This window comes from Schistocerca gregaria, chromosome 1, assembly GCF_023897955.1.
Source record: "Schistocerca gregaria isolate iqSchGreg1 chromosome 1, iqSchGreg1.2, whole genome shotgun sequence".
Lineage (NCBI taxonomy): Eukaryota > Metazoa > Arthropoda > Insecta > Orthoptera > Acrididae > Schistocerca > Schistocerca gregaria.
In genome coordinates, this window is record NC_064920.1 from 136,603,435 (window position 1) to 136,621,304 (window position 17,870).

Sequence of the window (17,870 nt, forward strand, 5' to 3'; positions counted from 1 at the left end):
ATAATTGACAGAGGCGATCACTACCAGCCACTGATGTACTAACAGAATGTGAAAAAGTTGATCACTGACTATCTGGGTTCAGTGGTTCAGAAAGAAGGCGCCTCTACAAAGAAAATACGACGTAGAATTTTTCTGTATAGGGATGCTGCATCGCAGCTGACTTTAATTTGGGAAGACCGAGCCCTAACCAGACATACTAAACTGAGAGTTCTGTAATATCTGGGATTCCATTTTTCCTTTACGATAGTGAAACGTGGACAATAGCTGAAGGCGACCGCAAAATTATTGATGCTTTTGAGGCGTGGACATACAGGAAGTTTCTGAAAATATGGATGGCCAAACGCACCAACAAATGACTCCTTGGGCAACTCAGGGTGGAGAAGAGATTCTCCAGTATTTGTTTGCAGCGAATCCTGCCGTTCTTTGATCACATAGTTCGAGGGCAGGAGGATAATTTGGTAAAGATTGTCATGATACATAATCGAAGGTAAAAGATTGTACGGAAGACCACCGAGACGGTAGATATCATCAGGTAAAGGGGAAGACAGAAGAAGACCGGGAAAAGTGGAGACAGATTGCTAAGAGGGTCGTGTAATGTGTTACCTCCTATCAACTATTCATTCTTCAGTAGGCTGTCATTTGTCAAATCATTATTTCTGTCCTTAGGTGACTGTAGTAATGTCTTGTAAGTCGAAAGAGTCCGTCACACCATTGTACTCACACTGCATTGTGGTATGTATCCCTGTTTAAAAAAATATAAAAAATGTGTTATTAATTTAGCAGGTCATCTAATGATGGGCCACAGCCGAAACGCGTTATGAAAATAAAGAAGTTTCATTAATATCTAGTGACTACTTTTTGCGACCTATCAGCTTTTTTAGATAGTAATAAATACCATTAAAAATGGTCATGTACCTCACTTACGACTCTCAGTCGTACTTACAATGCTTTGATGTTCGTTGTGTTTGCCCTTAGACCAATATTTCCGCCTAAATTTGTCGGCTCTCCTAATTCGTTATTACATGCTACAATAAGATAAAATTAGAATCTGAGCTTTAGCATTTCTGTCTTTTCCTAAAACCGTTGTAGTCCTAGCTAAATTTTGCTTTGATTTCTTCGTGCGACAAGAATCTAAAGAACTTTGTGACAGCCATCCGCTTGCCCTACGTGCTTCGTAACATCTATTTATTCTTTCTTACTTTCCCATTTACGTTATTCCCATTTCATGCATGTACCTACTGTGTGTACTCTCTTTACACTAACTCGTTTGTATGCTGGGGTGCAAATTCGGTAAAAGTCCGACACATTGGAAGCAGCCATCCGTTTCTCACTGTGTTCATGCGCTTGAAGAGGTCTGAGGTTCTTAATTCCTTGGTAGGAAATGATTTGTCACTAATGAAGAGACAACGGCCTCGAGTGCAGCTCATTATGATTTGTCACTTACTGCATCAATAAATCCATGCATATCATTACTGTCAAAGTTACTATTTTGTTTACGAACATGGTTGTTTTAAAGGTAATTAATGTTAATAACTTTTTCTTACATTAGCAGATGTGACATGAGATGATGAAGCAATTCAAATAGTTTCCCTTACAACTGCTCGGTGTCAGGACAAGTGATCACATAGCGCACTGATGAATTCTTTCCACACCTTGATCATCATGTCTGACGTAGCTGATACGACAGCTGCAGTTATCCTGTTTCCCAAGTCAGGCAAGTAATCTGGTTGCAGTGGAATGTGTACACAGGACAAACCAAACAAAAATTGCCATCCGCTCTCTAACGCCCAACCCAACAGCTGGCACGACCTTCTTTACTCAAGCTGCGTACCATTCCATTATCAAGTAAACATCAGTGATTCGTTACTACTGTACGTAAATAGATGTAGTAGTATAAATCAGGACAAGTCTCCCACGCATATCTGCATGGCAGATTTCTCGGTAACTTACTCTATGGATATGGCTCAAAAATTTATATAATTCTGGAGAGTCTTCGATAACATGGTATATCGGGGGGGGGGGGATTTATGTCACTCCCCTTTGGACTTTCTAACAACCCTACCACAACAAAGGTCAAAACTTTAATAACGATTGTGGTGTTGCTCACGCTGCAAAGTACTGCATTATCGGGCAACAAGTCATATTGTGTGGCAGGTGTCATTGGAGCACAGTTAATAGTCCTTTCATGTAATAATGAAAAAAACTAGGCACTCATCTTTTTGTGTTTCCCATGCAAGTCTCGTCGTAAAATCATGGCTCAATCGTTGAAACTCTACGTGGCTATGATTTTAAGCTCGGATGCAAAGAGGCATAGGTTTTATCGTACTATATTCAAAAATTTTGTAGATGCGCTTCACAAACCATCCTTGAAGATTACACTTTTCTTGGACAATGGTGATGTAAAAAAATAATCAGCACTCCGAAATTAAGTTACACTTCCTTTTAAGTGCTTTTATTGCAATATCACGTAAACACAAAACATACTTGAAAACATCTCCCTTACAGTCACTGTTAAAGTTCACATTTTATAAGCGGACTATGTTATGCAACTTTCCAACATGACGTCCAACACCTGACTCTCTCAAGGTCTGACTCTCCAACAACTGAACAACTAACAAACTATCGCTTACGCGCCCAAAAATCAGAGTTACAAGTACGTCAAAGATCATAGTGACAAAAGAAAGAATACACATAAGAATAATATCATTGCATTATAAACATATCGATGTATGAAAAGTGAAATCAAATCTGAATCTTGTTTCACAAATATGTTAAGTAGTTAACAGGAATACAGTAGAATATTACTGGTATCGAGAGATTCAGGTGAGGCACCATAATGGTTACGTAATTCAAGTACCATTACAACTTCTAGGCGTTTATACTTCCGTTGAGAGAAAATTTTCATCCATCACTGAGAACGACACAAAGGACGTAATCTTCATATAAAATTTCGTCTGCGAACTTGACTAACATAGAATATTCTGTACACTTTAGAACTTGTACTAATAAGAAGAATAACAATACCGTCGCTCAGATAGCCGAGACATTCCAGAGAAAGATAGTTCACAAGACAGTGAGTCCCAAAATCGTTGATGGACAGTATAGATTACAAGAAAGCGAAGAATTTTGTAATGAAGATTGAAGATTATTATATTTAATTGCGAAAAGAAGATAAAAAATTTGAGACATCGTTTTGGGATTGATGAGAAAAAGCTGAAAAACAGATTTGTTAATATACTCGAGAGAAGAAGTAAATTTTCTCACAAATGGTTCGTGGAGTTTAGATAGAATCTTGAACAAACTGGATTAAGAGTATATGGTATTTTAAATTCGTCTTTGCAGATACAAAAAAATGAATATTTTGTCACCAAAGACGTTTCTCTTTTTTAATGAAATATCATCAGTGGTCTGAAAGGAAAGATATCTAAAATTTTGCTTGCTTTCTAAATCGAGAAACAGTTCGTTACAAGAGATGGTGATTTCACCTACGGTATTTTATCCCTGGTTTTCGCTCACATTAGAAAATAACACGTTGCTTTGCAGAGCTACGTTATTCTTGATGTAAAACACAACACAATCTAGCACCGCTACTGTTTCTTTCTATCTTCCTGGTTGAACATGTCACGTGTGTTGTGTGTAGTGTTTCCAGTTTTACCGCCAGTTTTTCCTTTGATCTAAATATGTTCACTTCCTCTGCGGTTAGTCATATGTGTGTTACGTCGTTTAATTATTTTGCTATGTATTTATATAATCTGTAAGAGAAATGAAGCAATAGTGGTGAAATTAAAGATGTAAATGGTGAGTAGTTGGTCGGGACAGGGACAGAAAAGGTGAATTAATGCGAAGTAACGGAATGGAGAGTATTACGGACACACAACACCGTGATTCCAATACAACATTAATTTATTTCTCTGCGAGGAACGTACATCATGGAATATATAACATTAATTCAAGGATAATCAATATTTCCAGAGTATCTATAATTACAAATATCAACACGCAACACCCACTCCAACCAGGTAAACTTCTAGAGGAATGACCAGCTGAATGGGACGTGAGATTATGGATCCTGCTGAAGTTCGTAAGGTTACAGTTCGTATTTTCCCATCTCTTCCTTCATAAAGATCTATCCGCGCCTTCCTCCACATCTGTCGTGGACGAACATCCTCTCGTAGAAGAACGACATCACCCAGCTGGAGTCTTCCTGAACGTGGCCTTGGTTGATGAGTTTCATGGAAGTTTTTGAGCTGGATCAGATATTCGTTCTTCCACCTGTTCCAGAAGTGTTCTACCATCTTCTGCAGCTGTTGAAATTCCTTGGACAAGTCCTTTCTTACTGGTGATTCTGGACCAGTAGGTAGTGTTGTGAGTCGATCACCTACAAGGGAATGTGCGGGCGTCAGTGGCTCAGATTCCTCTCCCCCTTGTGTCATTGGTCTAGAGTTTAGTGCTGCTTCTGTGCTGACCAGGATTGTGTTGAGGCCTTCTTCGTCCAACTGTGACTGTCCTAAAACGTTTCTCAGGCAGCGTTTGACAGATCCCACCATCCGTTCCCAGAATCCTCCCCACCAAGGCACGTGTGGGGCAATGAATTTCCAAGTGATGGCCTGCCATAGCTCCTTCAGCTCTAAGTGCGTGGCATGGAAGGTAGTAGCATTATTATTGTAAATTGTGCTGGACGATCCTCGTCTTCGGACAAACCTTTGTAGGGCTTGAAGGAATCTGCCAGTTGACATAACTGAGCATAGTTCCAGGTGTATGGCTCATGTTGTTACCCATGTGAATAGAGCAATATACGCTTTCTTCGTAATATGTTCTTCTCTGGCATATAATGGGCCAGCAAAGTCAATGCCTGTTACTTTAAATTGCTTCAGTGGTGAGACTTGTTCAGCTGGTAATGGAGCCTCGGTTTGTTGAACAACGTTAGCTTTCACCATCCTACAAGGTAGGCAACGGTGTAGAACGCGTTTAATTGCCTGTCGAGCTCTAAGGATCCAGCAATCTGTTCTCAGTTCAGATAACACTATGTTTACTCCAAGGTGATGCAAACGAATGTGAGTCTGCTGGCGCAGTAAAAGTGTGAAATGATGATGTCCTTCAAGAAGAATAGGGTGGCGTTGATCTCTGGGTAATTCTGCAAAATGCAGCCGTCCACCGAGACGAATAAGACCATTATCCAAGAATGGGTTGTAGCGAGCTATCTGAGAATTACGTGGTAGAGGCATGTTGTTGCATAGTGCATGCAGTTCGAGCGCAAAATTTTGCTGTTGAACAACATGAATCCAGTAAGTGCGTACTTCGCCCAAATATGATGCTGTTAGTTCTCCAGATGTTCTGTTTTCTTTCAATAAGCGCCGTTTAAAGCGAAGTACCCATCCTGTAAGTCTTAACAGCTTGAAGTAACTACAGTACCGTGTAGCTGTTAAAATAGGAATCGTTGTTTGTACCATGGAGACTTGGTCTGTTAATTTTTTCTTTTCTGGAAAGAAGTGCTCTTCCGCCTGCAAAATTCGAGGCCACTGTGTTCTATTCTTTGCTAACCAAGCAGGTCCATGGAACCATACAGACACATGGTGATGTTTATCTGCTGTGGTACCTCTGGAGGTTAGATCAGCTGGACTTTCATCACGAGGTCAGTGCCTCAATTGTGACGGATTCGTTAGTCGTTGTATTTCCGTAACACGTTTTGACACGAAGGTTTTCCATCGATTAGGGTCATGTTATATGCATCCTAAGGCTACAGTTGAGTCAGTCCACATTGTTGCACGGCTTGCATTTTAGCTCGTGGCCTTACAGAAATAATGAAGTAGTCTTGGTCCAAGAAGTGTCGCTAGAAGTTCCACCCGTGGAAGAGTTATTTTTTTATGACAGGTAGTTGGTTTTTACTGCAAAGTAAATTGACTGATACCGTATTTCTTGTGGTGCACCGTACATAAAGGACTGCTCCGTAGGCCTTTTCTGATGCGTCGTAAAAGACATGGATTTCTGGCTCAGTGTTTTCAGATACACCAACCCATCGGGGCATTTTTATGTGTGAACATGATGGCAATGTTAATACCCACATTCACCGGCGTTTGATAAGATCAAGGGGGTAAAATCTCATCACGTTCAAGTCCTCTTGACCAAATTTCTTGAAAAATTATTTTTGCAGTGAGGGACACAGGCAACAACTAACCCAGTGGGTCATAGAATCTAGCAGTGCTTCGTAGTACTTCTCGCTTAGTGGCCGGACGATTTATAATATTGTCAGTAACATTGTTGTGAACAACACTGAGCGTATCAGTCTGTGTGTTCCAGTGGACTCCCAGTACCTCCGTATCCGTAGTGTTTATGACACCTTCTGATTGCCATATTCTAATCAGTTGGCTTGAATTTGTGGCCCACTTTGCCATTGGTAGACTGATCTGTCCCGTGAGTGATGTAAGCTCATAATATAAGTTAATTACGTCATTGTCATCTTTAGCACTTGCTACAAAATCATCCATGTACATATTATCTTCAACAAGCAAAGCAGCTTGCGGAAAATTCGTTTTGTGCATTACAGCAAGTTCTTTCAGCGTGGCTGCGAGAAGAAACGGACTGCAGGTAAGTCCGAAAGGTAGCCGGGTGAAGCGGTATGTAATCGTTTAGTCAGTTGTAATATAGTTTCCTTGTTGATCTACGATTACTTTGTACCAAAAAAACCTCGTGAGATCTTTTTTTTTTCCTGTGAAGAACTAACTGTAGAAATGGCTGTTTGATATCGGCAATTAAGGCTACTTGATGTAGACAATATCTCAGAAATATTGAAAGAATTGTAAGAAGTAAATTAGGACCTATTTCTAAAGAGTCATTCAATGAACGTGCATTCTGGTCGTGCGACGAACCATCAAATACAGACCTCCATTTGATGACAGCTAACTTTTCTTTCTTTACTGCATGATGTGGCAGATAAAATTTGTCACGCAATTTCTGTCCAGAAGGGGTGACATCGACATGTTTCTTCTTGATGTGTTCTATCATTTGCGACTCGTAAATTTGTTTCAGTTTCTTGTCCTTCGTAATTTTTTTCTCCAGTGAAGCAAATCTCTTCTCTGCTCGCTGAAGATTATTAGATAACGTAACGTTGGGTTTTCTGGGCAAAGACACCATTCTACTTTTGTCTTCGATGCAGTAGGATTTTGAGGAATCTTGCAATAACGCCAATTCCTGCTGGTTCAGAGTTGTTGTTTCATCTTCTGTGATTCCCATTGTTTCTAAATTCCAGAAACGTCGTAAAATATCCTCTGTTGTTGTCGCTGTCTCTAAACTGATGTAGTTTGCTGTCACAAGGTTAGCCGCGGTGCTTGATTTGCTTCCACTAAGAATCCAACCTAGGACGGAAGGTACCAGAACAACTGATGACGTTAGTCGAATTGGACGGGAATCTTTAACAATTTTCCAATAGTAATCTTTTCCGATAAGAATCTCGATGGAAGATCTTCTGTACCATCCCTTAGGTCCGCAAACTGAAGTCGCTGTGTGCGTACAAGTTTTCTTAAATCGGAAGGCACATTTGGGTGCGCGGAAAATGAGTATGTGCTTTCAAACGCAGTCATAGACGTGTTGGAATTAGTCCATGTACCCTGTACTCTGAATTCTACGACTCTACGATGCGTTGAAATTGCGGATGGCATTTCAAAGGCGTTGACAGATAGATCACCATGTTCTATAGTTCTTAAGTTCCAGGAACTTGGAAATGAAGCTTGACTGACTACCGCTATCCAGAACGCAGCGAGTAAGTTTGCTTAATCCTGCGGGTCCACTGACCCATACTCGAGCTGTCTGAAGGTAAGTAAAACCTGCTGAAACCTGCTGAACTTACATCGAGTCTCCCTACAGATGTAGAGCTAATTTGCTGAGAAGATGAAGAAGTGGCAGCAATGCCAGTACAGATAGCTTTGTGATGACATTTCTTGCACTTAGAACACGAGGCCTTGCCCTTCTTACTGCAGTTTCTAGCATTATTCTCTGTTTAGACATATAAAACAGCGATTATCTTGCTTTAGTTATCGATATGTTGTTGGCTGTCAGTTACTATGTTGCAGTCTTTGGCACAATGAGAGCGATCTTCGCAAAATACGCAATATGGTTGTACCGCTACTTCTCGTTTAGGTTTACGCGGATTTTTCGCTTGCTTTGAATTTACGAGAAGCGCTGCTGCAGTGGGCGTGAAGCTAGGACATGACTGATATTCTGTACGAATCTTTTGTGCAGTGAGAGCACCACGAACTACTTCTTCCAAAAAGTTAAGTAGTTTCAGTACATTCCTTCCGCTACTTCGGTTCTTCTAACATGAATGACCCATTTCTGGCGCATTTCAGCGGGAAATGCACGAAGAGTTTTCGGAGTGAGAATTTTACCATATGCCACGACGTCTTCTCCTAAGGCACGCAGTGCTTGAATACGACGGTTACATTCCAGGTGAAATGCCCCCTTAGAAAAATTGTACATGACTGTGCTTAAACTGACACACAATATTTTTAGCCCAACGCAATCTAACTTTCAGTAATCGCTACAAATAATGGCCCTGACTAACATTAACCTATACGTTTCACAAATCACTTACCTCACAAAAATCTTGGTTACTCGAACTACTGCAATACAGCGAGCGCCACTACTGCCAGCTAAATAAAAGATTCAAGCTGCTGAAGGCACTAACTACTGATAGGCATAGTTAGCAAATGAAAGATTTTGATAGAGAACAAACAATTTTTTACCTTAATATCATCAAAAGTCATAATATATATATATATAGCAGTTCATGACATCCATTCTTACAAATTTCAAAATTCCGCCATCTCTCTCCCCACATTCACCACTGCTGGCGGCTCACCTCCAACTGCCCAACGCTACGCGCTGTTCACATTCAGCTGTCGCTGCCCAACACTACAATGACAGACAACAATGCAAACAAGCCACAGACTGCGCACAGCACAGCCAGTGATTTTCTTACAGAGCGCTACGTGGCGTTGGAGTTACCAATAAAAAAAACCTAAACAGCCTACTTACACAGGAATGTACTGTTCAGCTTTTCAGGTGTCGCTGACAGTACAGGCTTCAGCGCATCCAAACAATCGAGGTGCGCCTGTATAATGCGATTGCTGTCTCTGTATCTATTGAATAACATTTTCTTTGTTTCTTCATACGTGTTTTCTCCGTTATAGGTATTCCATCTACAAGCAACTCCGGATCGCCTGACAGATACCCTCGTAGGAAAACATGTCTGTTTACTGTAGAAAGGGATGGGCTTTTTTCAATGGTCGATTCAAATTGTTCCCAGAAGCGCGACCACATTTCGACATCTCCACAAAGTGACTCAAGCTTAATTGCTGGGTTGACAGAGTGGAATACAGTTGGTTGTGTGAGCACTGGTGGTGACGTGGTATTCGTCTGCGACGTTGTGGCTAAAAGCTTGTAATCAATTGCTTTTGTAGCCTTCAGTATAGCGCGTTTGACTTTCTCTATATATTCCTCACAGCACAGCACGTCTGCATTGTATTCATCGTCAGAGAGACAATTATGACTAGCGTCATCTAATGAAACGAGCTTCTCTAGAGTTTCTTGAAGACTTTCCCTGTAATGTTCAAAATCATCAAACGGGCTTTCTGTGGTAAGAGCATCAACAGCCGCACAAAACCGCGTAGCATTAGTTCACTCCCTAGTTCGCTTTCTTTTGAAGTTTGCTAACTGTATCTCTGATTCGTCCTGCATTGTTGTTGTTGTTGTCTTCAGTCCTGAGACTGGTTTGATGCAGCTCTCCATGCTACTCTATCCTGTGCAAGCTGCTTCATCTCCCAGTACCTACTGCAACCTACATCCTTCTGAATCTGCTTAGTGTACTCATCTCTCGGTCTCCCTCTACGATTTTTACCCTCCACGCTGCCCTCCAATGCTAAATTTGTGATCCCTTGATGCCTCAAAACACGTCCTACCAACCGATCCCTTCTTCTAGTCAAGTTGTGCCACAAACTTCTCTTCTCCCCAATCCTATTCAATACCTCCTCATTAGTTACGTGATCTATCCACCTTATCTTCAGTATTCTTCTGTAGCACCACATTTCGAAAGCTTCTATTCTCTTCTTGTCCAAACTAGTTATCGTCCATGTTTCACTTCCATACATGGCTACACTCCAAACAAATACTTTCAGAAACGACTTCCTGATACATAAATCTATATTCGATGTTAACAAATTTCTCTTCTTCAGAAACGCTTTCCTTGCCATTGCCAGTCTACATTTTATATCCTCTTTACTTCGACCATCATCAGTTATTTTACTTCCTAAATAGCAAAACTCCTTTACTACTTTAAGTGTCTCATTTCCTAATCTAATTCCCTCAGCATCACCCGATTTAATTTGACTACATTCCATTATCCTCGTTTTGCTTTTGTTAATGTTCATCTTATATCCTCCTTTCAAGACACTGTCCATTCCGTTCAACTGCTCTTCCAAGTCCTTTGCCGTCTCTGACAGAATTACAATGTCATCGGCGAACCTCAAAGTTTTTACTTCGTCTCCATGAATTTTAACACCTACTCCAAATTTTTCTTTTGTTTCCTTTACTGCTTGCTCAATATACAGATTGAATAACATCGGGGAGAGGCTACAACCCTGTCTCACTCCCTTCCCAACCACTGCTTCCCTTTCATGCCCCTCGACTCTTATTACTGCCATCTGGTTTCTGTACAAATTATAAATAGCCTTTCGCTCCCTGTATTTTACCCCTGCCACCTTTAGAATTTGAAAAAGAGTATTCCAGTCAACATTGTCAAAAGCTTTCTCTAAGTCTACAAATGCTAGAAACGTAGGTTTGCCTTTTCTCAATCTTTCTTCTAAGATAAGTCGTAAGGTCAGTATTGCCTCACGTGTTCCAACATTTCGACGGAATCCAAACTGATCCTCCCCGAGGTCTGCATCTACCAGTTTTTCCATTCGTCTGTAAAGAATTCGCGTTAGTATTTTGCAGCCGTGGCTTATTAAACTGATAGTTCGGTAATTTTCACATCTGTCAGCACCTGCTTTCTTTGGGATTGGAATTATTATATTCTTCTTGAAGTCTGAGGGTATTTCGCCTGTCTCATACATCTTGCTCACCAGCTGGTAGAGTTTTGTCATGACTGGCTCTCCCAAGGCCGTCAGTAGTTCTAACGGAATGTTGTCTACTCCGGGGGCCTTGTTTCGACTCAGGTCTTTCAGTGCTCTGTCAAACTCTTCACACAGTATCGTATCTCCCATTTCGTCTTCATTTACATCCTCTTCTATTTCCATAATATTATCCTCAAGTACATCGCCCTTGTATAAACCTTCTATATACTCCTTCCACCTTTCTGCCTTCCCTTCTTTGCTTAGAACTGGGCTGCCATCTGAGCTCTTGATATTCATAAACGTGGTTCTCTTCTCTCCAAAGGTCTCTTTAATTTTCCTGTAGGCAGTATCTATCTTAACCCTAGTGAGATAAGCTTCTACATCCTTACATTTCTCCTCTAGCCATCCCTGTTTAGCCATTTTGCACTTCCTGTCGATCTCATTTTTGAGACGTTTGTATTCCTTTTTGCCTGCTTCATTTACTGCATTTTTATATTTTCTCCTTTCATCAATTAAATTCATAAGTGAACGAAAACATTTTAACAAAGGTTGCTACTCTGAGTGCACGTTTCAGGCTTGCAATACAAAGCCGCAAAAATGGTTTTGAATCAACCAGTTCATGCGATCATATATTGGAAGGGACTTAGCTTGTGATGCGGTCCGAGGTCGTCTCTTGTTTACTACAGCCTAAAGTAAGCCGTTAATTGTTGAAATCACGCAGGAAATCGCAATTTCTTCCCGGGTTTCGGCACCAAAATATTACGGACACACAACACCGTGATTCCAATACAACATTAATTTATTTCTCTCCAAGGAACGTACGTCATGGAATATAAAACATCAATTCAAGGACAATAAATATTTCCAGAGTGTCTATAATTACAAATATCAACCCGCAACAGAGAATGTTGGGGGAAAAGGGGTGAGTGCAACAGGTGAAATGGAAGGGAAGTTATTGTAAAGTGAGGGATGGGAATGCAAAAGAATTTTTCCTTCCTTACGTGACTTTTCCAATTATTTTATTTAGTATTACTACGAAATTCTGTCTCATTTACGGATATGTTTCATATAATCTGTATTAGGCATGAAAAAAACAACGATAATACTAACGTTGAACACGTCTGTCTCATTAACCCTGTTGCGAAAATCCAGGTAAGCTGCGAGCAGAGGGTAGTAGACAACATGGCATACGGAGTTTTGTATCGGTCCTGGAGGCGTGTAGGGATAGCTGAAACGATGAAGGCGACCACTCGCGATAAGCGGAAAATCTGGGTTCGAGGGCCGGTCCGGCACACGTCACCAGTAGATATGATCTGTATGCCCAGTAGAGATGGTTGTCAAAAATATTCGCAATCGCCACAAAATTTGGCAATATTACTGTAACTGCAGGTCGCCAACAAGTGTGTTCCGTCAGACACGCATGCACGTCTGAAAGAGCAGACGTTGTGGCAGTAAGAAAATTTCATATAGTGTCTGTTGCCGATGTTTATGTGGTCATTAAGTAATTGTCTATCATGTGTCAACGGTTTGTTGACATGGAAGTTTCCTTAAAACTGTAGGAGGTTCTGCCTATACTGATTTTTATCGTGTTCATATTTTTCCATTGTGCTTGATATATGGTATGTTTAAGGCGGTCTGTTATATTGAGTGATTTTTACTGTATTTCCACGCGCTGATGCGACACGCCTCTACCTCTAGCTCTGCCCCTTTCATTTCACCTCTTGCTCTGAGACGAAGATATTTTGCCCTGTTTTAGGTATCCTAATGATAGTCTTTCACGAATTCCGTATCTCATGAAGAAGTATAAAATTGTACATATCTTCTTTATTTTATTTCTTTTAAGCTTTATTGAGTAATTTAGTCATCACAGATAATTTCAAAACTGGGTCAAACACTACTAAATAGTTATACATGATTGACTGACAATTCACACAGTACACAGTTTTTTTTAACACAGGTGGGATAATTTTTAAGTATAAAACTGAGTTAAAAATCCAGTAGTGCCCTGTAGCTATATTTATTCAAGTCAATCATAGACTCACGCAATCGGTTTCGCAACTTTTAAGTTGCATCTTCTGTTATACGTAAAAGCTATGCCCCTGTGATGAGGGGAGTAGTTACAGAATGCCGCAGAGTAACTGTTAAACCGACGTCGGCCCTCCCACAAATATAGAAATCGTTTAAAAATCCGTTACATTGTTTTATTCACTTTAAAACGGTCAGAGCAAGCCACAAACTTTCATTTTCAGTTTTGGTGAACATTTTAGAAATTGACGAAACCGAATTCGCCATTTTGGCAGCGGCTCAGCGATACTCCCAGAACAGCAGAGCGCCGGCTTTAGGAGCTACGCTGCAGTCAACTCAAGATAGAAAATTTTTCAGTTTGTAACTCTGAATTCAGCTTTGAACAGTTAATTTGTATTGCTGGGCCATACAAAAGCAAAACTACTTACTTAACTTCAGATTAAAGAGTGCTACACAGGAAATCAGTGTTCATGTCCCTCAAAATGATAATTAACGACGTTCCACAGTGCACTAATTATGGTTGGCACTGATCAGACTTCACTCGCTGTACAGTGTCTCTCTCTCTTCTTTGGAATTAAAGTGTTTTGATTTTAGTGTAGGATATCGACGGGATTGTTTGCAAAAAGATGAAGGATATTTAATACACTGTTGGCGTCGCGTGTATCCTGCACGCTCTTAAATGAAGCGTACATTTACACCGACGATAATGTAAGCTGCTATACATGCAAAAGTATTTGTAAAAATGGGTAAAGTTTTGTTTGCAATGGTTTAATTTTGTTACCCAAACTCGCGGATAACCCAAAGATAACCAGATGTAGTATGACACTGTCACTGTTAGTGCACGATAAATTTATTGTTGCGAAAAGAGAGGCGATACAACCACCTACGTAGCTTAAGCATGTGTACTCACGATAAATATTTCATTTATATAACTCTGGCTTCGGTTTGGTTACGCATTATTTGCCAGAAATAAATTTTATTGCAAACTCAAGGATGTTGTGAATCAAACCTAATAGCCCAGTCAAATAGTAGATATACCTTGCAAAAGGTGGGGTAGAAGAGTTTATTTTTTCAACTCGATCATATGGTTGGAAAGATTAGAAAACCGAGTTTTGCCAACAAAATTTCGCTTGAGAAAACTTTCTGCGGTCAAAAAACTTCGAAAATTTCGGACTTTTTCAGTTTTTTCAAAATATCTCAATTTCATTTGCTCCTAACGCTTTAAAGGATATTTTCTTTTTTTAAAGAGCACAAAATCCTCTACAAATTTGACTATTGCCATTTTTTTCTACTCCCAATATGTAAGGCGCTACAGCGCCTCAAAAAATATCAATTTTTCACGTTTTGAGCATAGTGGCAAGATACCTAATTTTTAACACAATTTTTTCAGCTTCTGTTTGTGTAGTGTAAATACAGTATACATCATGTTGTAAGTTGGAATTTACCACCTCACTTTCAGGTATTCAATTTCTCTGTATGCAACATGAGGATTGCTGGGCATCCACCTATTGTGATTGTTACATCAGTACTTGAAGTTCACTACGGGCCACCTCAGCCCTGGTATTTGTAAAACTATAAATATAAAAATACATCATTAAGACACACACACACACACACACACACACACACACACACACACACACACACACACACACATACATACATACACTCACAAAATATATTGTCTCTGGAAACTGAACTATTATTAGCTGCAATAGGCAACCTAATTAGGTAGGTAATTATTCTTGTGTATAAAAGCCACACAGTGGACATTAAAAATAAGTAGCTTTATTACAATTAAAATGCATTGTCAGTTACTAAAAAATGCTGACAGTTCTGCGTGTGTAATACCTGTAATATTGCACTTAAGCGCACTTGAGACAGATATGAGCATCACTTCCAACGTTTTGATGGGCCAGGTTCCTCAGTGTCACCAGAAATACCTAGAGTTACGGATTCAGGGTCTGTACATAGAGCTGATCCCAGATTGACCTCTTCTTTAAACATCGAGTCAGCCTCAGCAATTTCGTTGGTTTCGTCAGCGGTTTCCTCAACACCCTCTATAACATCTTCTTCACTGTCTTCATATAAATATTTTGGCACGTTTTCACAGTTGACCCCAATACATTTATTGCAAATTGAAGAACATTTCAAACCCACTTTTCTGCAGGAGCACGCTCCGCCACAATTCAGCTTGCATGAGCATGAAACAACGTGAAGAAGTGCTTCAGTTGCTGGATCTTGGCTCATTATAACGGGTATTGGACCGTGGTCACTGTGATTCCAGTCCCATTTCTCAGGAGGTTCCCAGTTTCCCATCCAACTTTGCACTTGGTGGTAAGTCCGCAACGAATTATGTTGTGCAGCATCTTGTGTAGGTGGCAACCGTGCAAGATTGTTTGCTTTTTGTGGCAGACTTGGCGAATAGCTGGTACCGCAAAAAGTCTAGTGTGTGGGAACTGCTGACACCTCCACTATACAATGAGATAGTAACCTGCTCTCGAGCAGTTACTATTTCTTCACGGGTAGCATGTGGTTTATTGAACATGCATAGCGCTGAGGTTAGGTGTTCAATTTTTCGCAACAATATTGCAGCACTTAATTTTTCCTTGACCAAAAAAAGCAGATGTTGTATCACATCTGCTAAAGGCGTGAGTGAACAGAATATATTCACTGTCAAACTTGTAAGATGCAGTGGAAAACCACTTATCTTCTGCATTTTCTCTTCCTGGCTTTAAGAAAAATAAGTTTAAATGCCTTGCCCCAAACCGGTCATGAGCACAAGCAGGTCCACATCTTCTCCTACAATGACAAAACTTCCAAAAGCTTTGGTTCTTGAATTGGCAGATGTTACAATTATAACGTCAGCATCTTCTTGTGCCTGGTGCACTTCAATGCTACGCTCCAGAAATTCAATTTTAAGAAGTGTGATCAAACGCACCTTGTTTCGTTCTTTGTACAAGAACTTGTCCTGAGGGACTCAGTTCACCATCTCTGATTCAACCCCAAGGTCAACCGAAGAATGTTGTTTGGAGCTACGAATCATCTCAGCACTCTTTGTGCTACATTTGTCTCCCTCACATGGGTACCCATCAAATACAATAGCAAACTGATATCCAAAATGACGTTGCAGGTAAGAAACATAGCTTTGGGCTATTGAATTGAAGCAAACATTTCGAGTCCAAGTCACTTTGTGGATAAGGTACCCTCCATCAATGACAAAAAGTTTACTCGGTCCACCTGACTTCACATCTTCCACTGGTACGAAGGCATTGTACAATGAAGATTTTGTTCCTTTTCGCATGCCTTTTTCTGAGAATAGGAACATTGGGTAAGGAGCAAGTTCATATTTCAGAAAGGCTATTATCTCTTCTTCACTTTGTTTCATTAAACAAATCCTTTGGAAAAGAGTTAAAGGATCAACAGGAGTAATTTTAGTGCTCTCAGCTTTTACAGAATTGAACGCAGAAGGGAAAGTCACAACTTCATCTTTTCTACGGAACTTTACATCGTGGAAATTGTCACCAACTATTCTTTGCTCGAAATTTGAAAAATTGGTATTTTTTGACACGCCGTAGCGCCTTAGATACTGGGAGTAGAAAAATGGTAACAGTCAAATTTGTGGGAATTTTATGCTCTTTAAAAAAGGAAATAGACGTCAAAGCGATAGGAGCAAATTAAACTGAGATATTTTGAAAAAACTGAAAAAGGCCGAAATTTTCGTAGCTTTTGACTGCAGAAGATTTTCCTAAGAGAAATTTTGTTGGCAAAACTTGGTTTTCTAACATTTCCAACAATATGAACGAGTTAAAAAGAATAACATCTTCTACTCCACCTTTTGCAAGGTACAGGCTTTTTTTCTGGCGGTTTCACTGGACTATAAGGCTTGTTGCTTAGAACAGTTAAATTGATCTATGCATTCCATAAAAATTCTGACAAAACGAACTTTGCGAATATTAAATATTAATATAATAATAATAATAGTAATAATATAATATAACTTGAAGGTGAAGCACAATATTTATTATTCTTCAACAAAACTCACTCTAGGTAATTATTTTCATTTGAATAATTGCAACGGGAGGGAGAGGTTTTCAATAAGAACTGGAGAAATTCTCGTTTTACCATATCTTGTAACAGAAAATACGTACATCAAACACTTAGTGCGTCAGAACATCCAAACGACTTACAGTAATTCTTGAAGAGCAGAGAGAAAAGGTATGTTAGATCATTGAACAAAATCTTTATCACATTAATATACCAGGATTTCTATCGTACCAAACAACATCTTTACGTTGTATAGTTATTCTTCAGTACTAAAATATACATTTCATTAACATTATTAACACAAAAAGTATCATCTTAACGATTTATAGGTTTTATAATTGTCTGTCATTAGCTACTGTTTTTAGCGACAGTGTTTTATAATTATCTGTCTTATTGACTATGGTTTTTACCAAAAAAAATGCACTTAGTTTTATACTTTCTCTTCACTTCACATTTTCACGTCTGGTACAGGTTCAGTTTAATTTTTATAGGGCTTTCCGTAACACGTCACACCTGTCAGAACTTTGCGCTGACATTACCTTATATGAAAGACGTACTATCACTTTCATTAAACTCTTCTGTCTTTTATGGATGTGTTTTTAATTAGTTTGCAGATAAAATTAATGCGAAATTAATTTGCTGGAATTCACGAATTTAAAACATACTTGTTTTGGATCATAACAGACCATTGAG